This window comes from Mixophyes fleayi, chromosome 5 (assembly GCF_038048845.1).
Source record: "Mixophyes fleayi isolate aMixFle1 chromosome 5, aMixFle1.hap1, whole genome shotgun sequence".
Classification (NCBI taxonomy): Eukaryota; Metazoa; Chordata; class Amphibia; order Anura; family Limnodynastidae; genus Mixophyes; species Mixophyes fleayi.
In genome coordinates, this window is record NC_134406.1 from 48,075,565 (window position 1) to 48,102,257 (window position 26,693).

The 26,693-nt window shown below is 38.0% G+C and overlaps 1 long non-coding RNA gene across 2 annotated transcripts in view; it reads right to left on the reverse strand.

Moving 5' to 3' along the window:
- Positions 1-26,693, reverse strand: part of LOC142157654 (uncharacterized) — a 51,872-nt gene that overhangs the window by 7,700 nt on the left and 17,479 nt on the right. Inside the window, exons 2-3 of one of the 2 annotated variants that reach the window (XR_012692551.1) lie at positions 8,556-8,695; positions 4,665-4,780 (exon numbers count right to left, since the gene is read on the reverse strand). The exons of the other annotated variant lie outside the window; for it this stretch is intronic. This is a non-coding gene — a long non-coding RNA (uncharacterized LOC142157654). The remainder of the gene's footprint in view (positions 1-4,664; positions 4,781-8,555; positions 8,696-26,693) is intronic. 2 annotated transcript variants of the gene reach the window in all.

Consider the following 26,693-nt stretch of genomic DNA (forward strand, 5'->3'; position numbering starts at 1 on the left):
TGAAAGAGATAAAGAACTTTTGGGAGTATGTTCATCTTTACAACATTTAAATAACCCATCCAGGATATTTTAATTCTTCTCCAGGCCTTCTAGTCCTTTTTTAGAATGTCAAATTACTGAGCATTATAATCCTTAAACCAGGTAACTGTGTTCCTACTAAGCTTCACTGCATTTTTTCTGAGTGTATCAAATGCCTGCTGGAGGAAGTGTCACCAAACAGGGTCTTTCCTGCACATCTGACGGACCTGCCCTAAACTATTTTGGAAGGTAGTCATATCCCTAGCCACTAATGTTATCAATCTGCTCAGGCTCTAACTATAGTCTTCTTGTGTGACTTATCTAAGACTTCCCTAAGCACACCTGTAAGCTGCTTCGTCATACCAGAAGTGCTGCTACATGCCAAATAGCAGACTCATGTAGAAATCCTCTTTCCTGCAATCACCGCAGTCTGCAACCATGTCTGGCACATGTATCAAATGGAGCATATAACAAGCATCCTGAGAAACTACTCCATTCTTCCACAGAGTTTGGTCCCCTTGGGCTCCTTCCACAACCAACCTCTTCTTAGTCTCTAAATTAAATTCAGTCTCTCTCTCCCCAAAGTTCTGGTCTACTCTTTAGTTGTAAAAAGAGGAAGATGCTCCTAACCAGTGTGACTTCTTCTCTCCCTCCGCTCCCTCATCCATCAAGTAATCTATTTTTCAAAATGCAAACGTGTTACTGTTGGGATATTGTAATCTTCATTTGTACTGCTTGTGATGTTTTCCCATTTGGACCAAAGTCATTTTTAGTAGGGGTATGTTTTAAAGCTTCCAGCTATTCTTGAATGATGCTTCTAATTCCTAATTTTAGATTCAGTTAATTGGTTGGTAACATTCACTGTGAGAGTCTGTGATGAGAATGGGGACATTGTTATCATAAATACAAATACTTTTGTAGTATTTCAGGGTCACCTTTGCTATCAAATAATCATTAATCATTAATAGCATCAATTAATGCGTGAGTCTGGCATTTGCCATCTTTTATTATTGCCACTAATTGTTTTGATGTTATAAACTATGGTTGTCGGCAACGTCAATATTATCACCAGGTGTAACCCTTTACTTGAAAAAAATCTTATCGCTGGCTAAAAGACTAATTTTAACTGGCAATAGGGCTTTTCACACTTTGATAATTCTGTGCATATGTCACACAGTCACATGATGAATTTAATAAAAAATAGATAAATTGACAGGTACTGCGTAATTATATTGATGTTTGGAAAATACAACTCTTACCTTGGTAAAAACTAATCATAGTCACAAAGTAACTTGATCTGCTTTGTGAGTGTGGCACCTGTCTATGGAGAGTTGCATCTAAAGCCCACCATGAGGATTCGGGAATGAGTAGCCTAGAAAGCGTTAATGGAGCAGAAACTAGCAGCACCCGAGGTCATTTTGGTTTCTTACACTACTATTCCCAAAAGCAGCATTCTAGTTCCCCAAAGTAACTGCCTAGCTCAAGCCATGATAAGCTCAGTCTTAAACTTTGTATAATACGTTCTCCCGAAAGCAAAATAGTTTTGTGGTGGTGGTGGGGGGGGGGGGGGGGGGGGGGGGGGGGAGATGAGGTTGAAGCATACACTTGTTTGTTATTAAACATAAAAAGTAACTAATAATAATTTTAAAAAACTTACAGTTTTAGTAGGGGGTCACATACGACTATATTGCCAAATTCTGTAGCATTAAATGTTAATATAGTGTTTAAGGATTTATTTATTAACAGGTAAAAATACCAAAGCATAAGATTTTTTTAAGCACAATGATATCTCACATTGATTAAGAATTTCCAGAACTCTGCCTGTTTATATACATACAGAAAACCCACTAGGGGTGATTGGCGCACACTAGAGTCCGCCCGGGGATGACTACTATTAATAAATAGAGAGATATAGGGAAGAGGAATAAGAGAGACACCGTTAATGATTAGAGTCCTCAGCTGCTGCAAACCCGTGGTGGATTGCTACCAACCACCAATAGTAATCATATACACAGAAACAAAAGATAGGGTTGCACTGCTGATGATCTAAAAATATAAATAAAAAAATGAATGGTAAAAAATATATAATCAAAAATGGGCATATACTATAATAACGAGTGTTATATTGGTTCTCATGAGATATAAAGTGAGGCACTTCACGGTAGTACAAATAAATATTTATATATGCTCATAAGCACCAATTAACATCTAACACTTATCACAAATGATATATAAAATATATAACAATTCAAATATCACATTTTGAGTATCCAGATAGGTATTTCAATAATGATTTAAAATAAAACACACAACCGCGGCAGTAAACTAAAATAATATAAATCATTGAATGTGCAACCGGAAAAAGTGTGGCCATCACTCAATTAGTCCCGTTCATAAGTATGCATGCACATCAAAAAATGGAAATTGACTTATAAAAACTGTACTCTTCGAAAGTGAATTGAAAGCTAGTGTCCATATAAGTAGAGACTCCTCCGTCAATGGGTAAATAATAAAGCAAATAGCGATCACTTAGTCACCTGGTTCCAAGAGGTCAATCACGGTGGTATTCTCACGGCTAACAGATCTTAGTAATCCCTTGAGATATAGCCGTCCTAGAGCCACACTGAAGTCCCGTATCAATCCACAGTCCTAACGATACGATATATTACTTCAGACTCTGGCGTGATCCACGCCCCGATTGGGCAGAGTCTTTGCCGGATAAAGTACTTGCTTAACATATAAGCCGGCAGTGATAGTCAGACGTATCGGACCAACAATACAGATGAAATAGAAGAAAGTTCTCTAATAAAGGGACACAGGTGATGATAGACCAAATAGGAGGAAATCTCACGCCTGGATCCAGCACACAAAACCCAGCTGACGCGTTTCGTGCCTGTGCAAGGCACTTTCTCAAAGCTGCTATGGGTTAGTGAAGCTGCTTTAAATAGGCATCCGGTCAACAGGTGAAACAATTAATTAATTAGACATCTTAATCGTAGTCATAGGACATCCACAATATGAAATCCACTTCAATCGCCTGTAGTGTCTATAGAGCATATAACATATAATACAATAGGCGAGCCTGTCATGCCAAATAATGCATTGCATAAAGCAAGGCAATTAAAATTAATAACAGTAAAAAATGTGGAAAACAATAAATAATAAATAAATATATGTATCACACAAAAATGTGACACATACATACATGATACTACACTAGGTTAACATAAAGACACATAGACACCGCAGGCCCAATAACTAAGGGTCTAATAATCATATTGTTAAATCCATATAAATATATAGAAAAAATATATATGTAAAAAAGACCTATAAGTAATATATCACCAGAAATAGAAAAATTGCTTAATTGAAACCTACACAGTCTAAAGAGCATAAGCAAGTGTAAGGAAATATGACTTATTGATGGATACATAAGAATATAAAACACATAAAAACACATAAAAAACATGGAAAACTTTTACTGATAATCCTCATGATAATGGCAATAGGTATCAGGCTACCCTAATCACCACCTTCAAAAAGACGATGAAGGTGCTTCAATTCAGACAATAATGGTCCAAGGCTTCATTAAGGCCCAACAGACTTAAAATGGCCAATTTAAAAATCCAAGCGGATTCACACAAACAAAGTTTAGAGAATAGGTCACCTCTTCTTTCTGTGTTCACGACATGCTCTACCCCTATTAGTGAGAGGCTACTGGGGTCTCCTTCATGATATTCGGCAAAGTGCCTAGAGACACCGTGATTTTGAACTTTATTGCAGATATTCCTCTTATGTTCTCTAAATCGTGCTTTTGAATTGTTATATATTTTATATATCATTTGTGATATGTGTTAGATGTTAATTGGTGCTTATGAGCATATATAAATATTTATTTGTACTACCGTGAAGTGCCTCACTTTATATCTCAGGAGAACCCATATAACACTCGTTATTAAAGTATATGCCCATTTTTGATAATATATTTTTTACCATTCATTTTTTATTTATGTTTTTAGATCATCAGCAGCGCAACCCTAACTTTTGTTTCTGTTTATATACATCTCTCCCCTGTGAAAATTTAAAATAACAATTATAATCCGACAGGAAAAATAAATGTTATTAAAGACAGTTGATCTATTATTGAGAATTTTGGTTATTGATTGATTAATGTGCAATCTAACTAAATTATTTGTAAGAATCACAAAACATTATTGAAGTTGAACTGTATTGTTTCTAATATCAGAGTTATTCTGTATCCTCACACAATTGTTTGCAGACATAACTAATTCTATTACTTTGAGAGTGGACAACATGTGAATCAGTTGGAAATGTGAGGAAGAGTAATGATTTAGAAATTGAGGATGCTACATTGAAATTTTCTCCTATTCTATCCCTTGAGAGAGTTATGGTGGTGATTATAAGGATGAGTATGTCAATGTTGCTGCATGTGCTGAAGTAAAGCAGCCATCAATATCACCACATTCCCTAGATAAGTGCAATGTCTGGCCAGAAAAACCTGATACGCCTCTTGTGTGTGGGCATCTTTCAACCCCAAACAAGACAACCTATGTCAAGGCATCTGCAGTCTTTGTCAGGCTAAAGTAGGTAGAGATAGGAATGCAGACCATCTAGGCAACACATACCTGTTATTCAGTTGCAGGGAGTTCATTCCACAACTTTCTCCCAATCAGAAAAATCCTGTATACTAACAGGCAGTTCAGCATCGCTGACTGCAGCATTGGTAGATGCCAGTCTTCAACTGCAACAACACATTTCTCATCACTATCAAGTACTATAAAGCTGCAACTTCTCTAACACATCCATGTCTTCCCAACAAGAATCCTTGGACACTAGGGCTGCTAGATGAAAACATTTAATACTAAGCATTGTGTCATCATCAGCGGCAGCAGCTATTTATATAGCACCACTAATTCTGCAGCGCTGTAAAGAGAACACACTCACATCAGTCCCTGCCCCATTGGAGCTTACAGTCTAAATTCCCTAACATACACATACACACACACACACACACACACACACACACACACACACAGAGACTAGGGTCAATTTAATAGCACCAAATGTCACCTACCAGTATGTGTTTGGAGTGTGGAAGAAAACTGGAGCACCCAGAGGAAACCCACGCAAACACGGGGAGAACATACAAATTCCACACAGATAAGGCCATGATCAGGAATTGAACTCTGTGCTGTGAGGCAGAAGTGTTATCCTCTAAGCCACTCTGCAAAGCCCTCCATTGGTTCCCCATTCCCTCCAGAATACAATTGAAATCTCTAACCCTCATTACCAATGTAGCCAATTACCCCTGTTCCGTTACCTGCACCAGCAATAGTTGTGATTCGTCAGTCCAGTTTTTTGTGTCTTCGGTTCTGCTGTCTGTTGATTACCTGCATTGTTACTTTGTCAAGTCCACCCTCCAGCCACTGAGGTCAAGCTTCTGAACTCATTTACAGCTACTCCAGCAGTAATTGGTCAGACTAAGGGCTACTTGCAGTGATAGACCACTGGATGGATAAATGGATCGATAAATCAGCTTTAGCAGTAGCAGCACCTCAAGCACCATCCTCATCCTCTTGTCAGTCTAGTACTAGCACAAAACAAGTTATTCACAGGCAAGATACTTCCTGTATCACTGTCAGTACCAGCAGCCTTAGACATCACTGGCCTACCTCCAACACTCAGCAGTACGCTGATTGCTGGCCTTCCTAATTAGAATGCTTAACAGAACCCAGCTGGGCTCATTCTCAGGCTACAGATGACATAACACCTTTCTCAGGTGTTAGCATTAACCTCCAGTACTGATGACACATGTGGGGAACCACCCAGTCACCAAAGAACCTGCTCAGTGCACTCTTCAGTACCTGAGTATCAATTGTGTCCAACATCGATACTCCCACCCCAGGACTAAATAATTAAGTATAGCAGCTCTTTTGTGTTTCTTCAACTCCTGTAACCAGTCGCCCTAACAGCAGCACACATACCAGCTAAGTACTCTGCTGTTCTCATGGAAAAAAACAATTACACAGGGCCATGATCTAGGTCCTCACTTAGCGAAGTCCATATCCTCGACATGGATCCCTGGTGAAGTCTTGAGGGAGTCTTAGACTCTGTGCCAAAGTCTTTGGCTGTGTCAATCCCACCTGCTAGCTATTGTCATTGATGTGTTTGTGTACTCCGCTAAACTTGGCGTCTATCTCTGTAGTACAGGGTCACTATGATATACTGTGTTGTATCCATTTGTTTCCTGCCTTACCAGTGCCAACACATGTGTCTAACTCATTACATGCCACGTGCTGTTCAGCCACTGCCAACACATCCATGTACCTTAATGCACGCTACGCACTGTTCAAACAATGCCAACACATCTGTGTTCCTCATTACACGCTACACATTATTCAACCAGTGTAAACACCTCTGTGTATCTTCTTTCATGCTACGCGTTGTTCAAACAGTGTCAACACCTCTGTGTACCTTATTGCACGTTATGGTCTGTCCAACCAGTGCAACACCTTTGTGTACCTTAGTGCATGCCATGAGCTGCACAGGCAGTGCTTATAAACTTTGTGTACTCTGTTCACTTTACCAAACCCACACACTTCGTATACTCAGCTGTACCCTGAGCATTTTGCCTACAGTTTCAAACACCTCAGTGTATTCCGGTGGGACAGCCTCTCTTTGTCTCCATACGTCTTACTGTGTGTTCCCCCATAGATACAAAATTCCAAGTTCTCACAATTTCTTGCTTCACTGGGAAGCATACCAGTGTCAATCTGTTGGAAATAAGGAAGGAATGTCATAGCAAAATGGTTCATCCCCCTTGGACTCTCCTCAGAATTCCTCATTTCTGATAGAGCCTTAAGATTGAGCAACTTTCAACACATACCATGTGTCACAAATAGGGGTCTTAGTCCTGTTTACACCACTCGGCGGTACCATATCACTGTACATCTCCCTTTTGGTCGTATGCAGCATTCTATCCTGGGACAAGCATGACTTCTGTCTGCAATACTGGAGGCTGTCATCTTGGGTGAGACATTTGCTAAACATCCTGCTAAGTTAGAACACCTGATCTCATCCATCAATTGGCTTCCTCTGCAGACTATAAGAGTCTCCTCTGACACTGAGCAAATTGCCAGTGCAACACTTTCCTAGTTCCTGGTTCCAGATTACCACAGGTTCTATTTGTTTGCTGTTTCAGTCTGCCTGCTGTATACATATTTCAAATATCAACCCTTCATGCGAATTCAGCTTCACTCTGTTTGCTGTTTTATGGATTTCTACCATTAACCCTGAGTGAGTTCAGCTTCTTCGTGTTTGCTGTTATATGGACTTTTACCATCAACCCTCTGAGTGAGTTCTGCTTCATCCTTGCTGTTATATGGACTTATACCATTAACCCCTTGTGTGAATTCAGATTCATTCTGCCTGCTGAAATAATGACTTTGCTTATTTATTCCTAGTGTGGATTCATCTTCATTCTTTCTGCTCCTGTACAGATTCCAGCTGTTACCTTCTGTGTGGAACCTCCTTTCATCAATCTATTCCTGTCTCTCCTACTGGCTATCTGGGGTAGTAGGTTGTTGTTCTGGGTCATCCACTTTCTGGAGCTATCTCTGTGTCTCAGGGTACCGACTTCCAGTTCCAGGCCTAACCCAGGTTCTGAGCTGTCCAGGTCCAGTTCCAGGCTTATTCTGTTCAGGAGGTTGCCACCCCTGTATATCCTCTGCCTGAGTTCTGAGTCTTCCCAGTCCCAGTTGTGGTACTATATTTGTCTGAGTCTCTGGTCATGGGTTCAGCTTCTCTCTGTTCCCACGTCTAGGTTCCAGTCCATCAGGTCCAGATTCCAGTCATTTATTCCTGTACGGAATCCAGTCCAGCATTCCTCCTCCTAATTTCAGGTATACAGGATTAGAACAAGCTCTATGAGCAAGACATTCATCCGGCTTCCCCGTTTCCTCTACTCTCCTGCCACAGCTAGTCCCAAGAGTCCCGAGATGGCTCCCAGGAACCCTATTGCCGTGACACCATGCTTAGCGTACCCAATAAATTCAATGGTATAAGCCACTACGAGAGACCCATACAGGTGATGCTGGTTTCTCCCCATTTTCAGCATTTGACTATACCACTGCAAAGCTGCAAAACAAATATAATTTATGATACCATGAACTGAAGAAAGAAGTAGTTATAAGTTGGAATTCAACATCCTATATGGTTCAGCTGCTTGAGGAACAGCTAGTCACCAGGAAGAGGGACATGTTACCTTACTCTAGCACACTTGAGAATTGTTTCAGTTTTATGCAACCTACCTTTTGAAAGAGTAACAAGGGGTTTCAGTCAGTACCATCCTGAATCAAGTCATACCACTCATTAAACAAATGGAAAAGCAGCTATAGAAGTGAAGGACTATATGAAAACAAGCAATTCTGCTAAATATCTTGGCCATGTGGATCAAATTCTTTATTGCCTTTATTCCCACCAAGATACAAGGGTTTGTATTAAAATGTAATCAATACCTTTTAGCATTTATATTAAATGTTTCCAACACACACCACTATTCAGAAATACAAATAGCTCCTTGTGAAGAAGTTGACAGCTCAATTGGCACATGAAATGACCACACCTTCAGCTTCTTCTGACAATGTTTCTCTTCTGCCTGGAAAAAAATAATTTATAGTAAGAAATTACCATAGACCACAAATGGCAAAGATAATTATGACATCTGGTCATGTCTAAAAAAAGATGTCCAAATTTCTTCTCTAGAACGTCTCAAACTCTAACATTCTCTCCTGCTCGAATAGTGGAAGGTTTTTGTAATCATAAAAGAGAAGTTGACATCAGAGCCAGTTGCTTTGAAATGAATGCTGGAAGGAAAATCCGTCTCTTTGTCTGCCCACTCACCAGACGGTACTCTGGAAGAGAGTTTATTACAAACAGCAACATTCTAAACATGTGCGGAAAAAAATACCCATGCAGTGATGTGAAAAGTCTCCATTACATTTAAGCAGAAACATTTTGTGCATAAACATCACCCATGCACAGACATGTAGAAACAACTCAGGGGAAAACATTGCATCATCAGTACCGGAGCAACCACAGGATTCTGGAAAGTAGTTGTGATTTGAGGATATGACCTAAACGTGCATACCATGATGCCTACAACACATTGGAGACTCTGGGAAGTGATGTGGCAGTAGGCAAGGACCCAGGGGATACACTAGAAAGGGGTTGTGAAAGCAAGGATCCAGATCATAACAATATTGCAGCCCTAACTTCATAGTGCTTCATCTACATTATACCAGCAGTGCCAAAACAAAGCTATACCAGTACTGTGGCCAAATATAATTATACAAACACTGATTACTTCCATTCCAAGGGCTATGTTAGCAGGCATAATACACAGCCCTATTTCTCACACTAGCTAAACCATCACTATCACAACTTTTCATTACCATCCACATAACATAGCTCAACTGCCAGACATATTGCCAACCCCAATGCACAGCCCCATTGCTCATCCACATTGTACACCACAATTAACAGCCATACTCTGTTGCCAGCCCCATTGTATAGATTCATCTCCATTGCACTCCACCATTGCACATGCCAGCTACCACCCATATTACACTGCTCCATTGCCAGCAACCTTGCACAGCTCTACTGTATAGCCCAACTGCCAACCCCACATATTCATCTGGATTGCGCAGCTCCATTCCCAGCCATTCTGCACAGCTTAATAAACAGACAGATTGAACAGCTCCATTGCTTTTCTCATTGTTAGCCCAAATGCCTTGTGAGTGAGAAGGGGAAAGGGCCAGTAAGCAGTGTTCTAGATGCGGTATCTGTATAAAGGATCCAGCAGCTTCTATGACCCCTAAGTGTAACTTTAGTGTTGCTGCACTCACAGACTACAAGGCTGTCTATACTCCCATCATCATTACCTGGCCCATTTCTCATACAGCATCTAAATGTGATAGCTGGGAAGCGAGACCAAAATATCTGACATCTGAGATGAGGTTCTCATCTTGCTTCATGGTAGGAACAGCCCTAAAGACAAGTAGATTTGAAAAACATAATTTTGGATAATATGGGAGTATAACCTTATCCCAATATTTTTGTACCTATAGAAGCCTAGAGGCTATTGTAGCTGGTGTCAGGCTTGCATATGAAAGAACCGTAAAAAAATCTGGAAAGAGGAGCACACTAATGAGATATTATTAATTATTGCCACATATTATATGCACTTAAGTGCACAACAGTATACAGTGTGCATTTTAAAAATATCATAATAGCATTAAATCATTTAATATATATTTTAAAGGAATTGCTATTCTGAATGCTATTTTGAGCATATTATTATTATTATTATTATTATTATTATTATTATTATTATTATTTATTTCTATAGTGACATCAAATTACGCAGATCTTTCCAGAGAATATTGAATCACTCACATCAATTCCTGCCCCATTGGAGCTTATGGGCTAAATATCCTACTACGCACAAGTCCAGTTATTCAGAAACCAGTTAACCTACCAGTATGTTTTTGGAGTGTAGCAGGAATCCGGAGCACCCAGAGGAAACCCACGCAAATACGGGGAGAACATACAAACTCCAAGCAGCTAGTGCCCTGGTTGGAATCAAACATGTGGCCTCAGTGCCGTAAAGCGTCAGTGCTAAGTCAAAATCACACAGGCAAAATTAAAACATCTCACCAGTATCCTAACCACTCGGGTGCAACAAGGTAGTGTCCTGGGTCACTGTCACTCTGTTAGATGGTCGTTTTCTGTGTTTACCTTTTTACATGTAAACACGCAGACAAAGGGATAGCAGACGAGCCATTCTTGATATAATTAGGGACAGATATTGTTCTGTGGCTATACAGCAGAATTAGTTTAAACAGAGGCTGTAACAATCCAGAGACATTAAATTTAAATATATAATATAGTCATTTATAATTAAACAAAGAGCTCTATCTGTGGATCTTTTCCCTATCTTAACACACAGACACACAGCTAAACAAAGGACCTGAGACCCCCTGGTGTGATGTACATTCATACAGGAAATTGGTGGACAATAATCCTTTTGCCTTGGCTGAGACAATGGACTAATCTGCATGTATACACAAGTTAACAAGACAGATACCAGATATACTAAAAATACAGTATATACAGGTTTTAAAAGTACATCATTTAAGTAATATGACTGAGAAATATGCGGAACCAGAGGACTAAAGAAAAGTATATGTTTTATTATTCCATACACTGTGAGAAACGAGGGGCAGACTGGTTGAGGTGAGATCAATAAAACGTTTCATCACAGATTGCTTCCAATTTTCATGCTAAGTTCCGCTGTACCCAGTGGTGCATGGCCAACATCTCACATACTTCCTCTTGTTTCACAAAACTAGAACACAAAGAACACTAATGAGCAGGGTTTAAAATACTGGGGCCTGATTCATTAAGGATCTTAACTGAAGAAACTTCTTATTTCAATCTCCTGGACAAAACCATGTTACAATGCAAGGGGTGCAAATTAGTATTCTGTTTTGCACATAAGTTAAATACTGCCTGTTTTTTCATGTAGCACACAAATACTTGTAACACCATGTTACAAGAACTTAGTTGGCTGCCTACATCACCTATCCAATCAGATGCCACCTTCTTTATGCAAATCCTTAGCATTTTGAATGTTTCCTAGATGTTGCATCTTTGCATTTGGGGTCCTATTGACCTAATACTATCGGTGGTGGCAGCGTTTAGTTGTGTATGTATGTGAGAGACCTGCTTTGGGGTGTGCTCTAGCTTGCTCTGTAGCCAGTGTGAAAAGTGAGGACAAGATTAAGTGCTGAAATCCCTTTTTAACCCCTTGCAGCAACATCTAAAACACAGACATCGGAAGTTCTTTCCTGTCAACTAGGAATTGACACTTCCATGGATACAAATTGGCTGCCACATTTATTCATTACATAAATGGAGAAAAAAGGCAGTTAGCAATTTTGTCATCATTATCTTACTTAAATGTTCCAAACTTTGAACCCCCATAAATAAACAATTCAGCCCAACTGTATTAGCTAGCTGCCTCCCCCGGAGAGTGCAGAGGCTTCGGAGACCTGCAAATAACCACCACCGTGATCTGCCCCTCAGCCCCTCAGGTTTTATGCTTGGGAGGTCAGTCATATCACAACCATCATCCCCTCAATATATTTGTCCTTGGAAGAATTGTTTTCCATAACAATCCTCTCCTTAGGACCCTGCTCTGTAGGGGGTATCATATTCCATACCACCAAGCCCCCTTACTGAGAAAGACCTGGTGCATAATACTTCTACAAATAACATAAATAAAATAGAACTGTCATTACATTGGTACAATAATGTTAATGTAGTTTAATAAATGTTGTTTTATTTGATGTCTTTCTTTCAATCATAGGATTCTGCAATAGTAGTGCTATTACCCAGGTACAATACTGTATATGTGTAAATATTTTTTTGTTTTGACTGTTATTTATAAATTTACAATGATAATCAAAATGCTAATATGTGTGTTGTTTTTTTTATAACCTTTTATGCAGGTGTCTTCTTTTCTTTATGTTTTATTTGTAGAATAAAAAATAAGAATGTTGGCTTTGCTTTTTAGGTGTCATGAAAAACATGTCCTTAGTGGACCCCATACTGAGCCAATAAAGTGATTTTCTGTTCCTTGACTCAATAAAGCCTTGTGCTGCATTTATATATGTCTCTGGCATTGGTAATTTACTGGCATGAAACCCAGAGAGCAGAAAACAAGAGCAGCTTCTGTTATGTAGCAGGGAGCTTAAATTGAGAACTGTGGCCAGTGCCACCTCCCAGTGTGAATTTGACCAATTATTACACAGATGATGCCACTTCATTAACGTGACTTTGTGTATGGATATTTTTATTTAACAAACAGAACCATATTTCCTTATTTTGTAAATGCCATTTCAACATGAATAGCAGACAATAATTAAATATCACTGATTAGTAAATCAATTATGTACATTACGTTAGATAAAAGTTACAATTAACATTCATCAATATCATTTCAGCAAACAAGGACTCTGAACTGTGGACACTTTTTGCTCATTTTTGGAAATTTTGGGCTTCCACCTCCACACACGATGGAGGGAGTTGCTACTCCGGCATGATCAAAGAACTGCTGGAGGATGTCTGCACTCTGGTGAATGCGGAATCAACTTCTGGACTCAAGGAAAAACGCTGGGTTATTGAGATTTGTACAAGACGCATTTATATCATGTACAGTGTAAGTGAATATTTGATAAAATTATTTTAAAGTAACCTCAGTAGTTCACTTTCTATGGGCCTGATTCATTAAGGAACTTAGGCAAGAAATTTCTTACTTAAGTCTCCTGGACAAAACCATGTTACAATGCAAGGGGTGAAAATAAGTTTTCTATTTTGCACATAAGTTAAATACTGGCTGCTTTTTCATGTAGCACACAAATACTTGATAGCTTATTTGTACACTGAAATTTAAAGTTGGTATTTGTGTGCTACATGAAAAAACAGACAGTATTTAACTTATGTGCAAAATAGAAAACTAATTTTCACCCCTTGCATTTTAAGATGGTTTTGTCCAAGAGACTTAAGTAACAAATTTCTTGCCTAAGTTCCTTAATGAATCAGGTCCTATATCTTTATCTCTATTTCTATACGGCACACTTCTGATGTATAAACAGAGGTTCTGAAAGTACTGGGCACTTCCTGATGTAACTGGCATTGATTACCAAAGAGGAGGATATTGTTATTGGGACAACAACATTTGAAGATCGTTCACTTAATATTAATACCAAAATGTGATTAACATTAGTGATACCGGTCTTTGAATAAGTTGTGGTTTCAATTCAAGTTAGATCTGACAACTTTTACAATGAATATGGACTTGTTATGAGGACTTGCATTCTTTAAAAGACACTTGAGTCTCTAAGAGACTGTTGTGGACATTACCCAATACAATCTCAGGAGTTGTTTGGCAGCTGTGTCCAATTGAGCACAACTATTACATTGTATTAAAGTTTTGATACTAGATAGTCTGGTTACTGTGAGTTAGATCTTCACATTTCAATATTAGACTTGTTGTTTCACACAACACAATGGATCTCGACAATTAAACAGCTGGGTACACACTACAGAAATTTCGACCAACTTTTTATGCCGAGCGATTTTACATGCGATGGTCCGATCGCTCGGTCCATGGACTGCATACACACCAGCCTTGTTTAGGACAATAAAGTGAAGAGCGGACGTCCTGTTAGCGACTTTTTACAGTCATGTTGTCGTGAGCAATGTCTGTAATTTCGTACTCACTGTTGTGGATCGGTCGGAAGTTTATACACACTACACAACGGAAACGAGATTGGAACGAAAATATTAAACGGTACGACCAACCGAATGAGGCGACAATCGTCCTTTTGGGCAGACTTTCGACCATCGTGTCACTACACACACTGACCCGACTTTTGAACGAGCGGTCGTATGTCAGCTGTTTGAGCTGATTATTAGACGAAAACAGTGTAGTGTGTAGAGCTTTAGGCTCTATGGGCCTAAATCAGAGTGAGACATATGCCCATTTGCATAGCGTATCTTTGCATTTGTTCTCTCAGAAAGTGAACGTACGTAACTATGGCTTTTAGATCTGCTTCTCTTTGGCACTTTTGACTCCTAGTGGCTATAAAAGTGTGACAGGGGAGAGAAGTCTTCAATAGGCCTGAAAAAGCGTTTTTATTTATTTATGGGTGGTCACCGGCAGGTGTAAGTAATGGATGATGACAAAAACCTGAACTTGCGTACTGCTTATAATTAGAAGTTTGCAAATGATTCGCACACGCTTATTAAAAATGTTACTCTGCCCTCGTTTTGGATTTGCCGAGCATGTTGTAGCAACAATTTTTTTTTCGGACGCATGTAGTGAAGTTGTTTCTGAAGTATTAGGTAAGTTATTCAAGTATAAATGATGCTTCATAGCAATTCAACTCAAGAATAAAAAATATGTAGAGTGGTGACTTGTGACTTAAGCCTAGGACAAAAAGTGGTTTTAACCTTGACCAGAGCCTCAGTCATCAGTCACCTTGTAATAATATTTACAGGAAGGAGAACCAGAAGACATAACTCACCTGAGCTCCTGTAGCATGTAAAGAGCAAGCCCAGTTCATCCCAAGAAAGCTAAAATTCACTTGAATAGACTACAAAAACGTTATTGCCAGTGAAACTGATGCATGAGAAATTGCTAAAACAGGTGTTTTATAAGAGATGAAATACTTCTGGTCCATAAAGCATTAAGGGTATGGACACAAATTCCTCAGACATACTTGCCAACTCTCCTGGAATGTCCGGGAGACTCCCGCATTTCGTGTGAGTCTCACGGACTCCAGGGAGAGTGTGGCAATCTCCCGACTCTGCCCACTTAAGTGGGCAGAATTGGGTCCAAAACGCAGCGATTCACCGTGAATCGCGGGCATTTGGCCCCGCCCCTGATGTAAAATGACGCGGTTTGCGTCATTACGTCACGGTGGCAGGGCCAAAATGATGCCATTTTTGGAGCCCCATCCCCTGCACGCCCTCCTTGCCCGGCAGGCTCCCGGATCATACTTGCCATAAGTTGGTATGTCCTTAGATATATGTTTTATACTAGATACAGTGGCAGCTCTTCTTTGGCCTATTTAGGTTGGAGTCCATCTGCTTTGTAGTGATTTAGTGACGGTGAGCACTCTGGTCTTCTGCTGAGATGAGAATTTCTTGCACCAAGTGCAGTGAAATTTGCATAACAGTACTAGTGTCTTCCTTCAAGAGGACCCATTATTTTTATACTCCCTCTTTAAAGAATACCAAAAAAAGTTATATAAATAAATGTAAATAATAGACTGCATTCATTGCATGCAATGAAACAGTTAAAACGTGCAAAAATAGAATGTGGGGTTGTCACAAGTGTCTTGACAGTTGCTTGCGAAGATTATAACATATACTGGAATGATTTGTAAATAAAAATTCAGCTGGAAATTAAAAAAAACTGAAAATACAGATGAAACAGACATCCACAAAACGGTGGCTCTTGTGTAAGTGACTTTTCCTTGCAGCATCTCTCCTTGCGGGAGTCAGCCTTTTATATTTTTGGCTTCAGTGTGTCTCACTTGGGCAGGCTGCCTAATTATTCTGTCACTCTACTGGCAGAGGAAATGCGGAGGATCTAAAGAAGATTTCTTAACTAAACCGAACACCACAGGCACTCTCAAGTGTAAATATTATCAGCAAGCAAATATTCTTTAAAAAAAAAATTGTATAGCAAGAGCCAGTTCTGCATCTTTATTTAAAGAGGAAAGAACACAAAGTTCAAAGAGAATGAGACAATGCAAATGAGGAGTGGGGGATGTAACTATTCTGCGTTGATGCGGTGAACATTACTGCAAAATCCTTCTGCTAAAGCTATTGCATTTACTGACTATATACATGCCAAAGTTATAATTAATGTATGATTTATCACATGGCTATCATGGTTTTAAAAGTTCAAAGAAGTAGTTGACTGTTTTATTAGCATTTTGTTTATGGAATTTAGTGAAAAAGAGCAGAATGATAAAAACAGAGAAGCACACTAATGTAGGTATAAATCCTAATCCAGGCAGGAGGAAGCTAATACAGCGAAACGCGCGTCGGTGTTTGCTGTATGTGACCGATCTCTTATTTAAGTATTGAATCTCATTTCTGATGGATTCACAAAGTGACGTGGCGAATCTCATTTTATAGTAGCATTATATTTCTATTGGCCAAATCCCAAATTAGATTGAACACAGGTAGCTAGCAATTCACCCCCATCACTTTATATTATGTTAGGGACCAGAACAAATAGCCAGTGTTACTGTTTGGACAATTATATTAGGGGGACTAGCACCAGAACCTCTATTTAATATTGAATCTAGCAAAAACATATCAGGTAGTTAGAATCCTGTCATTATTAGGAAATACAGTTAGACATTGTTGCCATCTATTACAATTATTGATAGCAAAGATACAGTGTTGTATGGACTACATTTTCAATCAATGAATATCAAGCACCTGATCTTCTCTCTACTAAGGACTGGAATCCATTTCTCTATTACTGAGGGTTAATAGATGTTTACAATTACAACATTACTGATAATAAGTAGTCTATCTAAAAGGGACTTGTTGGATACAACCAAAGAAGGGGCCTGATTCATTAAGGATCTTAAATGAAGAGGATCCTTATTTCAGTCTCCTGGACAAAACCATGTTACAATGCAAGGGGTGCAAATGAGTGTTCTGTTTTGCACATAAGTTAAATACTGACTGTTTTTTCATGTAACACACACATATCAACTTTAAATTTCAGTGTACAAATAAGCTATCAAGCATTTGTGTGTTACATGAAAAAACAACTCATGTCCCTACCACAAAATACACAAAAGACTTCCTAAACAAATGCTTATCGCATCAGCTATATACCTCAGAAATAATGCATATCCTCTAGCAAAGATAAAACAAAAAAAAAATTTCTCCCCTGGTCTCAGAAATAAAGATATTTCCTTTACCAAAATACACACAATATCAAAAATAAGTACATTTGCAATTATATAAATAAGCGCCCTGCACTATTTCCTTTAAATAAATGTATACCATAAATTATTTATAAGTGACCAAGTCACACTAATGGTAATAAGTAATGGTAATAATTAAATTGGACTGGGATATGCAGTGCCCACCCACTAAATCCAGGTGTCCGAGACCACTGTAGATATGAAAATAATATATATATTTGGAGCATACATATATTCTATAACATAAACATTCAATAATCTACTTGCTTAATGATGTTGCGATATCAGAGGATGATAAAGTCACATTTCTCATGTTTGCCTTGTACTAACATTCTATAGAAGAAAATATATTTTTGGTACCCACAGGAGGTTATCCTGGTAACTTTTGTGCCTTCCGGTCTGTCTTTAACAGAGAATCATATATCAAGAACTTAAAACAATATCTCCTCCCAGTTATCATATTCCAAAGGTGCACATTTGTCTCTTACTCACGCCAATGATGGAAAGAGAATATAATTCCCTTCATTTTGAAACAGAGATCCCAATAGCTATATGCCCTGAAGATTGCTCATTCTATAAGAGCCTCCTGTTACTTCTTTTGTCCAGTGAAATCATTGTATAAACCTATATCAAAAGATCCTAACCATTCTAGTGTAAAGGGAATATGAACTCTAGAACTCCAGGACAATAGGAACCATAACTAAGAGAAACGGTCTGGAGAAAGGTTTTCCTGTAAAAGGGGATCCCAGTTTTCATCAAGAGGTAGCTGAAAATCAAAATTGGTCTTATTTGAAGCAAAATAATACAGATAACTAATTTACATCTGTTTAGGACTAATGAAGGTCAGATGCCCTAAGAGCCAAAACATAAGCAAGATATAGCAAATATTCCTCTGCAGAGGGTATGAGATAGATGAGATCCATCTTACTGCAGGTTTTCATAGTTTGACATAGAGGCACATCCCATTATTATAGGTATAGCACAATACAATATACATCATCACATGGTGGTACTACAGGTTTTTGGACAATATTGTCCATGCACCTATAATCCTTCCCCCAACACACCAGTGCCAAAATATTGTCCTGTGCCTCCCACCTGCATGGTCTATAAGTCATTTTCAATCTCAGTTTCTAAATGTATATGGATGTAATGTATATTCAGACTGGTTAGAAGGTTAGTAGGACCATCTGATTGGCAGAGGTAGACTGAAACCAGTGGATGGCTTATACATATTTATGAAGATTTAAATAACTAAGACATCTGCTTTTTATTATTTTCTTTAGTGCAGTTTTTTTTATTAGATGATTTTTTTTTCTAGCAAATGAGCACAAAGGAAAATTATTATTTGTGCACTGTATGTGGATTACCACCCAGCACTTTTTGATGGTTAGGAATAGATTGATTTATGAATAAATGCCTTATACATGGATTACTATATCTAGTTTATATTGAACTTAGTGTTGATTTAAAGCTCCATGCAATTTACTTTTCACATTGTTCATATTCGTTGCTGTTCACAACAGCTGCCAGTCACTGTTTGACATGCCATCAAATTCTTCTGAAATAATAACATTAATGTCTCTAAAAACAGGGATCCCAAACATGCCTGGGGCATATAAGTGCTTTGATGAGGAGTAGTTTGTGCTCTGAGGAACAAACAGGTAAAAATCAAGTAAGGCCATCCAAATGGAGAATAACGAACACAATGAAAGCTACAAGCAAAAAAAAGATTTATAGATTACAAAAAACACTAATGTAATTTAAAAGTAAAACCATTAACTCTAAACACTACTTGTAAATTAGCCTGAAAGTCTCCCATGGGAGAGTCATTCTTTAGAGACATAGTTAAAGAGATATAGTCGCTCTAGGACCAATTGAAGATAGCCCAAAACAGATGTGTACCTAATAATTGGCCAGGACATAACACCTGTCTCCAACATGCTTCAAGGAAAATAAGTATATATGTCAGCTGATAATGAAATGATAGTTCCAGGGTGTCGAATTGAAGCTCAGCATCATCAGCATTTTACTGAAATTAACTGCTACAATATGTATACTCCTTGGATATGACCCTCCTTATCAATAATGATTACTTGTCTAATGCTTATTGCAATATCTCTTCTTATTGAGTGAGTTTTTACAATACAGTAAACGTGCTACTCTTTGTACAATTTGTTTATCTTATAGCGTCTTGGATAACTGCTATTCCTGTGCAATACTATTCAAGGGACAGGCCTTTAACCTATACCCATTGGTATTATATGCACACGGCAGCCTAATTGGATTCTAGGGAGGCGCTAATCTTTTCTTTTCCTTTATATAACCATATCAAGTGGTTATATCATGATTCAATCTAAATTATGCAGGGTCTGAATCCTTAAGACACATAAATGCCAATACGTGTTACGTAAAATCACTCTGCACATGCCCAGAAACAAACCATATGCTTTCGAACGCAGCAAAGTCCAATGCATCTGTGAATGCAAAGTACCCTTACCACAGCCTGAAATGTCATGAGTGGAACGGGGAGTGGACTGGGCGTATGCATATAATCAGTGTACAGTAAGGCTGTGCTAAGCTCCAGTGCACCCAGCATTGTTCGATTCAAGCTTCGGGCATCTCTAAGGTACGTAGTTTTCACTCGTATCACTTACACCAGCTACAGGTCTGGTGTAAGTGCCAATTACTAGTGATGACGGTGGCGAGTGCAAGAATATGTGTTTCAACCAGGAGCAAATGTAAAAGTGTATTTTATGTACAATAAGCTTCCATAACATCCTAATAAATTTATTTTATGGGGGGAGAGACATTCTTTTTTATGTTTTGTTATTAATTACTATATTTTATATAGAATATAGTAATAATCCACTGCCTGAGTTCTGAGCCTCCCGAATCCCAGTTTTTGTATAATAATATTCTGAGTTTCTGGATCCTTTGGGGTACTGAGTCTCTGGCTGTGGGTTCAGTTCCTCTGTTCCTGTGTCCAGGTTCCAGTCCACCAGGTCCAAATTCCAGTTGCCTGTCATCATGTAAACATGAATAGAGCACATCCTCCCTCTATGAGCAAGACCTCCATCCGGCCTACTAGTTTCCACTTAATCCCTGCCACAGCTAGTCCCAAGGGTCCCAAGACGGATCCCAGAAACCCTATTGCTGTGACACTGGGATAAGGAGAGAGTTAGCCTCTTGATAGAGGATCATTGGCCCCACTTATTTCTAGGCATTGGCAAAGAGAAGCCCGTCGCCCTCTGGCTCTCCTGCTGTGAGTCATCCAAGTCAGGAGAAAAGATACTGGGGATTTCGTGGAAAGATTTTGAGAAAAGGAAGATTTGGTTCACTTCCCAGTTTACCCCGTTATAGTGAAAACGTATAACCCGATCTTCAGAAACAGATTTCCTGCAGGCTTGTTCCTGCTCCATTGGGCTGTCAATCACTGAGAAGAGAGTAATGATTTGGCTTTTTAAGTGATATCAGAGAAAAGGACATCATATTAAACTTTACTCTCAAAGGGTATACTGGGGTGATTTCAGCTCTCCTATAGAAAGGGTTGCCACATACATGTTTCCATGGACACTTCAAGGCCGAAGTGTTTTATATGTTTCGCCTAACGAGAAGGGGTCCCAGGCAGGCTTAACCTTTATTAGCTGGTACCTGGAACCCACCTCTTTGTCACAATAGTATTCAAAGTAAATACTATCAGCTGCTTCCTCATCTGAACAGGAAATCCTGTGATATCACAATGACATCCCCAGCAAAGGGCAGTACTACATCCATACTTGCTAGAAAAAGCATATGAGTTATAAATAGGAACTATTTTTTAGAAATTGAAAAAGGTGGAAAAATAATCAGAAACAAAAATACAAAGTTTACATATTAAAGCACTTTATACAATTACACTACACATACATTAGTATACTCAAGTGACCGATATAAATACATTTTAAGCTATTTAACAAATTTGCTCTAACTGTGTAAAAATTGCATGCAGAGTTTTCAACAGGTATATTTTTCCCTAATTCTGCCTATTTTTCCCAGTAGAACAAATTAAGGGAAATATATTTCAATAAACTACCAATATAAAAACCCCCAACAAAAGTAATAGAAAATGTACTTTGATAAACAACATTTTCTAAAAAGTTATTTCCGGAAAAAAATGGGCACACATTAAGAAAACGAACTTAGTCGTGAACCACTTTATAATTCCAATTATGAAGTGAGAAATATAAGGCTTGTAACAGTTACATACTGCTCTAACCACATGCCTGTTTTAAACAGGCTCAGTGGTGTCGATGCCCTTCCCGTCGTGCACTTCCCATTTCCACTCAACTTAATTGGGTAGAGTACATAGGGACGTAGAGATGTTATAGGCATTGGAAGGGTACCAACAATATAATTACTGTATATACTCGTGTATAAGCCGAGTTTTTCAGCACATTTTTTATGCTGAAAAAGCCCTCCTTCGGCTTATACTCGAGTCAATAAGTTTTCCCAGTTTTTTGTGGTCCTCGGCTTATATTCGGGTCGGCTTATACTCGAGTATATACGGTAACACTTTTTTTTGCTTTAGTTTAACTCATTGAACTCTGCCCAATACAAACTTTCTAGTTATAAGTGAAGTAATCCTTTCTTATCCATTTTTTACACAGATCCTTTGAGGCATGGCTGCATGTCTATGTGTACAGAGATATAGAGCAGGCAAAAAAGTGAATCTCTCTAACTGTTCATAAGCCTGCCAATAGAACTGGTAGGTGGGAGGATGCTAAGAACTATAGAGCAATTATTGTAAGCAACAGCTGCTATAGGATGCTGACTTATTCAATCTCCACTATGGTTCACTTTATTCATCATTAAGAAAATACATCTTTCTAATACTGTGGTGCAGAGTAATATGAAAATATTATTTCATACAACCACCATCGTACTCTATGCACAAAGCCATAAATAGACCTGTAACAGCATTGTCAGATTTAATTATGAGAGATGCAAATTTAAAAAGCTAATCAAAGATGACATGAAGACAGGATTAAGCTACTGTACAAACTCAAAGTGCTTTAGCCTAATAGGTTGGGGTCACTGTGACCAGATGTCCTTAACAAAGACTTGACTTGTTCATCTAATTACCCATTAAAGCAAGGCTATTGCCAGGTTGCGTTTGCTGTATAGATCCAATTTCCTTTTCCTATTTAGTTCTTTATAGAGTCTGTGCTCTGAGGTTGTCCTTGATATTATGACATTAAGGGTCTTAATAAACTGCAAAATCTGCAGACTCGCAATGGTTCTATGTGCATAAATTCAACTACTTTTTCATCAAGTACATTTCCAGGTGTATACCCATTTCATGGCCTTTGGAAACACCCCAGTAGTAGTCAGAGCCAATATGGGTTGACAGATGATTAAGGGAAATTGCACAGCATGGAGACAGTCAGTCTAACCTGCTATGACTTTAGTACCATTATTATTAATATTATTATTATGATTATACTCTTCAGTGTTTAGTTTAGCTTAATTTAAAATTCTGAGAGTGCGGGGACATCAGAACTGTATTTATTACATATGTCACTTCCCCAGATGTAATCTCTAGGATCTCTGAATTCTGAGACGGGAACCACTATAAATGCACCTTCTCTTCCCTTTATCTCATTTAAATAATGTAATTTTTGCACGTTGGTACAAAAGTAGATTTCTCAATTAAACGCCTTTGCAGTCAGATAAAGAAATGCACATATGATGAGGAAAAATATTCACTGTCCAGACCAATTAATGATGATATGTTTTGCGGATTATTTAGGGAAAGACAAAGTCAAAGGAGACACTGTTTATAAATAGGGTAAATTTCTCCTTTAGAGCAACATTGATTTTTCCCAGAATCCAGGCACTATGACCTGTGAAACAGTTCTCAGAAGATATTGCCAAGCTGGAAATAGATTGAAGTAGCAGGAGTCAGTAACTGGAGATTACATTGGAAAATATTTTCTCTTCCAAGGCCCTCCTGACTCTCACTGCATGAAACCCCCAACCATCTGCCATTCAGAACGCACCAATTATCTAGGATAACGTCCACCTCTAAACACTCTGTGTGTGCAATGGATTCATTTCCGTACCTGTCATCTTTTTTTAGTGCACTAGTACATCATACACAAATTCAACTGTATTATTTATAACTAGAGATTAATGGGACAATTTGTCAAGTTTTCTAAATCTGCAAATATTGGTCATTCAAAGCTTCTGAATAATTTTGTAAAACCAAATTGTAAAAGAGGAACCAATCAGAACACCTACATTTTTCACATGAATTATATTACAATTCCTCCTTCTCTATTGGCCATTTCAGTGTATATTAGTGACAGAGAGGCATTGTGCTGCTGTTGTTGTATTGTACCACTGGTACTGATCACTTACTGCCTGGTTCATATTAAAGTTTTCATTAATCTTAACTGGACTGAAGTGTACAGTAACAAAATGAGGATCAGAGCCAGGAAGGACTGAATGTGTTTCTTACCTTGTTCCTGTCACTCTACCATTCATCATCATCATCATTTATTTATATAGCGCCACTAATTCCGCAGCGCTGCACAGAGAGCCCATTCACATCAGTCCCTGCCCCATTGGAGCTTACAGTCTAAATCTTCTAACATACACACACACAGACAGAGAGAGACTAAGGGCAATTTAATAGCAGCCAATTAACCTACCAGTATGTTTTTACCATTATCATGTTTCAAGTATTCACTAAAGGAGTAGTAGGCCCTGTGTTTTCTCAAGCTGGGTACACACTGCAGAAAATTCTCCTGATGCCATATCGCTAACAATTTTACCAACAACTGAAAGTCCCGATCAACATGCCAACGCATGATTACACACCTACACGATTTACCTTCAGATCTGTCATAACCATCGGCTGAAGAGATCGTGACTCAGTACACTCCATGGAGATCGGTCTACACTGCTGGTCCTGAGTGCATACACACTGAAGAATTTGCCCGACATCGTTCCACCGTTTGTAGAGATTTTTAGTCCGTTTATAAAAGCTAATGAAACAATACCATGTGTTTAGGAACGGTAAAACATGATCATTGGAGCGTACACGCTAATGCAACATCGGACCTAACAGTCATTTATAGTGTGACTGGCACGATAATCAGGTGAGGAACCCGTAGTGTGTAGCCAGCCTTAGTTGCAAGTGTCATAGATCATGTCAAACCCAAATTGAAATATTAAGCATATAAATATCAATTCAAATTTGCTACGACTGCATTTGTATATTTAAATATAAATAACTTCTCCAGAAAATAATAAACAGAACTTATTTGGATGGCTATTGATTTGAATAGTGGCATAGTGCCACATTGGTTTCATTTTTAAAATGTAATGATTTTTTTCTTTACACAGAGAGGTCTGAAAAATACCAATAGTTGATATTATTTCTATATTTTGACATTCCCTATGACCACACAAAAAATTCAAAAAGTATAAACCAACCTTCAAGCATTTACATTGTGATCATAATATGCACAAAGAACCTCATATTATATTATATAGCAATATTACAAAGTCTAATCTACAAACTGTTTCTTATTCTTATTGTGGTTGTCTTTAGTACATAAAGTGTGCTCCTGCATTCTTGTCCTGTAAAGTCAGTTACAGCGGTGATTTGTGTGTGCAGATTACATCTCCCTTGTTTCTGTTTAGTGAAGCTAGTCAATGTTTAGGCTTTTAATTAGGATGGTTTTCAGATAGGTTCTACGAGTATTATTTATAGTCTTTAGGCAGATACAACAGAGAGAGGTATGTACACTGTTGTGAATTAATGAGTGCAGTTATCCATGTGAAGGTAGTCACAAAATAAGAAGTGTGGTTGTGGGGAAAGCATCATAAAGGTATAATAGTGTAAAATATTGTTTCTTTGTTTTCCTTGGGATAGATAGATAGATAGATAGATAGATAGATAGATATGAGATAGAAAAAGAGATATATAGATAGATAGATAGATAGCTAGATAGATATGAGATAGATAGATAGATATGAGGGAGATATATAAATAGATATATATGAGTTAGATAGATAGATAGATAGATAGATAGATAGATAGATAGATAGATAGATATGAGATAGAAAAAGAGATAGATAGATAGATAGATAGATAGATAGATAGATAGATAGATAGATAGATATGAGATAGATAGATAGATAGATAGAAAGTTAGATAGATAGATATGAGTTAGATAGATAGATAGAAAGATATGAGATAGATAGATAGATACATTGATATGAGATAGATAGATATGAGTTGGATAGATAGATAGATAGATAGATAGATAGATAGATAGATAGAAAGATATGAGATAGATAGATAGATAGATAGATAGATAGATAGATAGATAGATAGATACATTGATATGAGATAGATAGATATGAGTTGGATAGATAGATATATAGATAGATAGATAGATATGAGATAGATAGATAGATAGATAGATAGATACATTGATATGAGATAGATAGATATGAGTTGGATAGATAGATATATAGATAGATAGATAGATAGATAGATAGATAGAAAGATATGAGATAGATAGATAGTTAGATACATTAATATGAGATAGATAGATATGAGTTGGATAGATAGATATATAGATAGATAGATAGATATGAGATAGATAGATAGATAGATAGATAGATAGATAGATAGATAGATAGATAGATTTAATCCCTCCTTGTAATAAAAAACAGCTTTTTAGAGGTATTTAAATAGAAGGTTGAGAAACTTTGGTCTAGTATACTGGCCGCAATCTTGCACACTTATGGAGCCACACCAATCCCCTGTGCTGTGCAGGGAGCTGTCCCTTGTGCTGAAGCAGCACTCTGATAAGTTCAGATACTGACAATAAGAACTTTGCCATTAATACGACAAAGGGAGAGTATAAAAAACACAACCTGAAAGGGTTATTTCCAAAAGGGAAAAATATGGATGAAGAAATCTTCCTTCACCGCACCAAGTAAAAATCCCTCTACGTGTATAGTTAATTTATCTTCTGCTAATGTATGAGGGGATGTGCACTCTAAGAT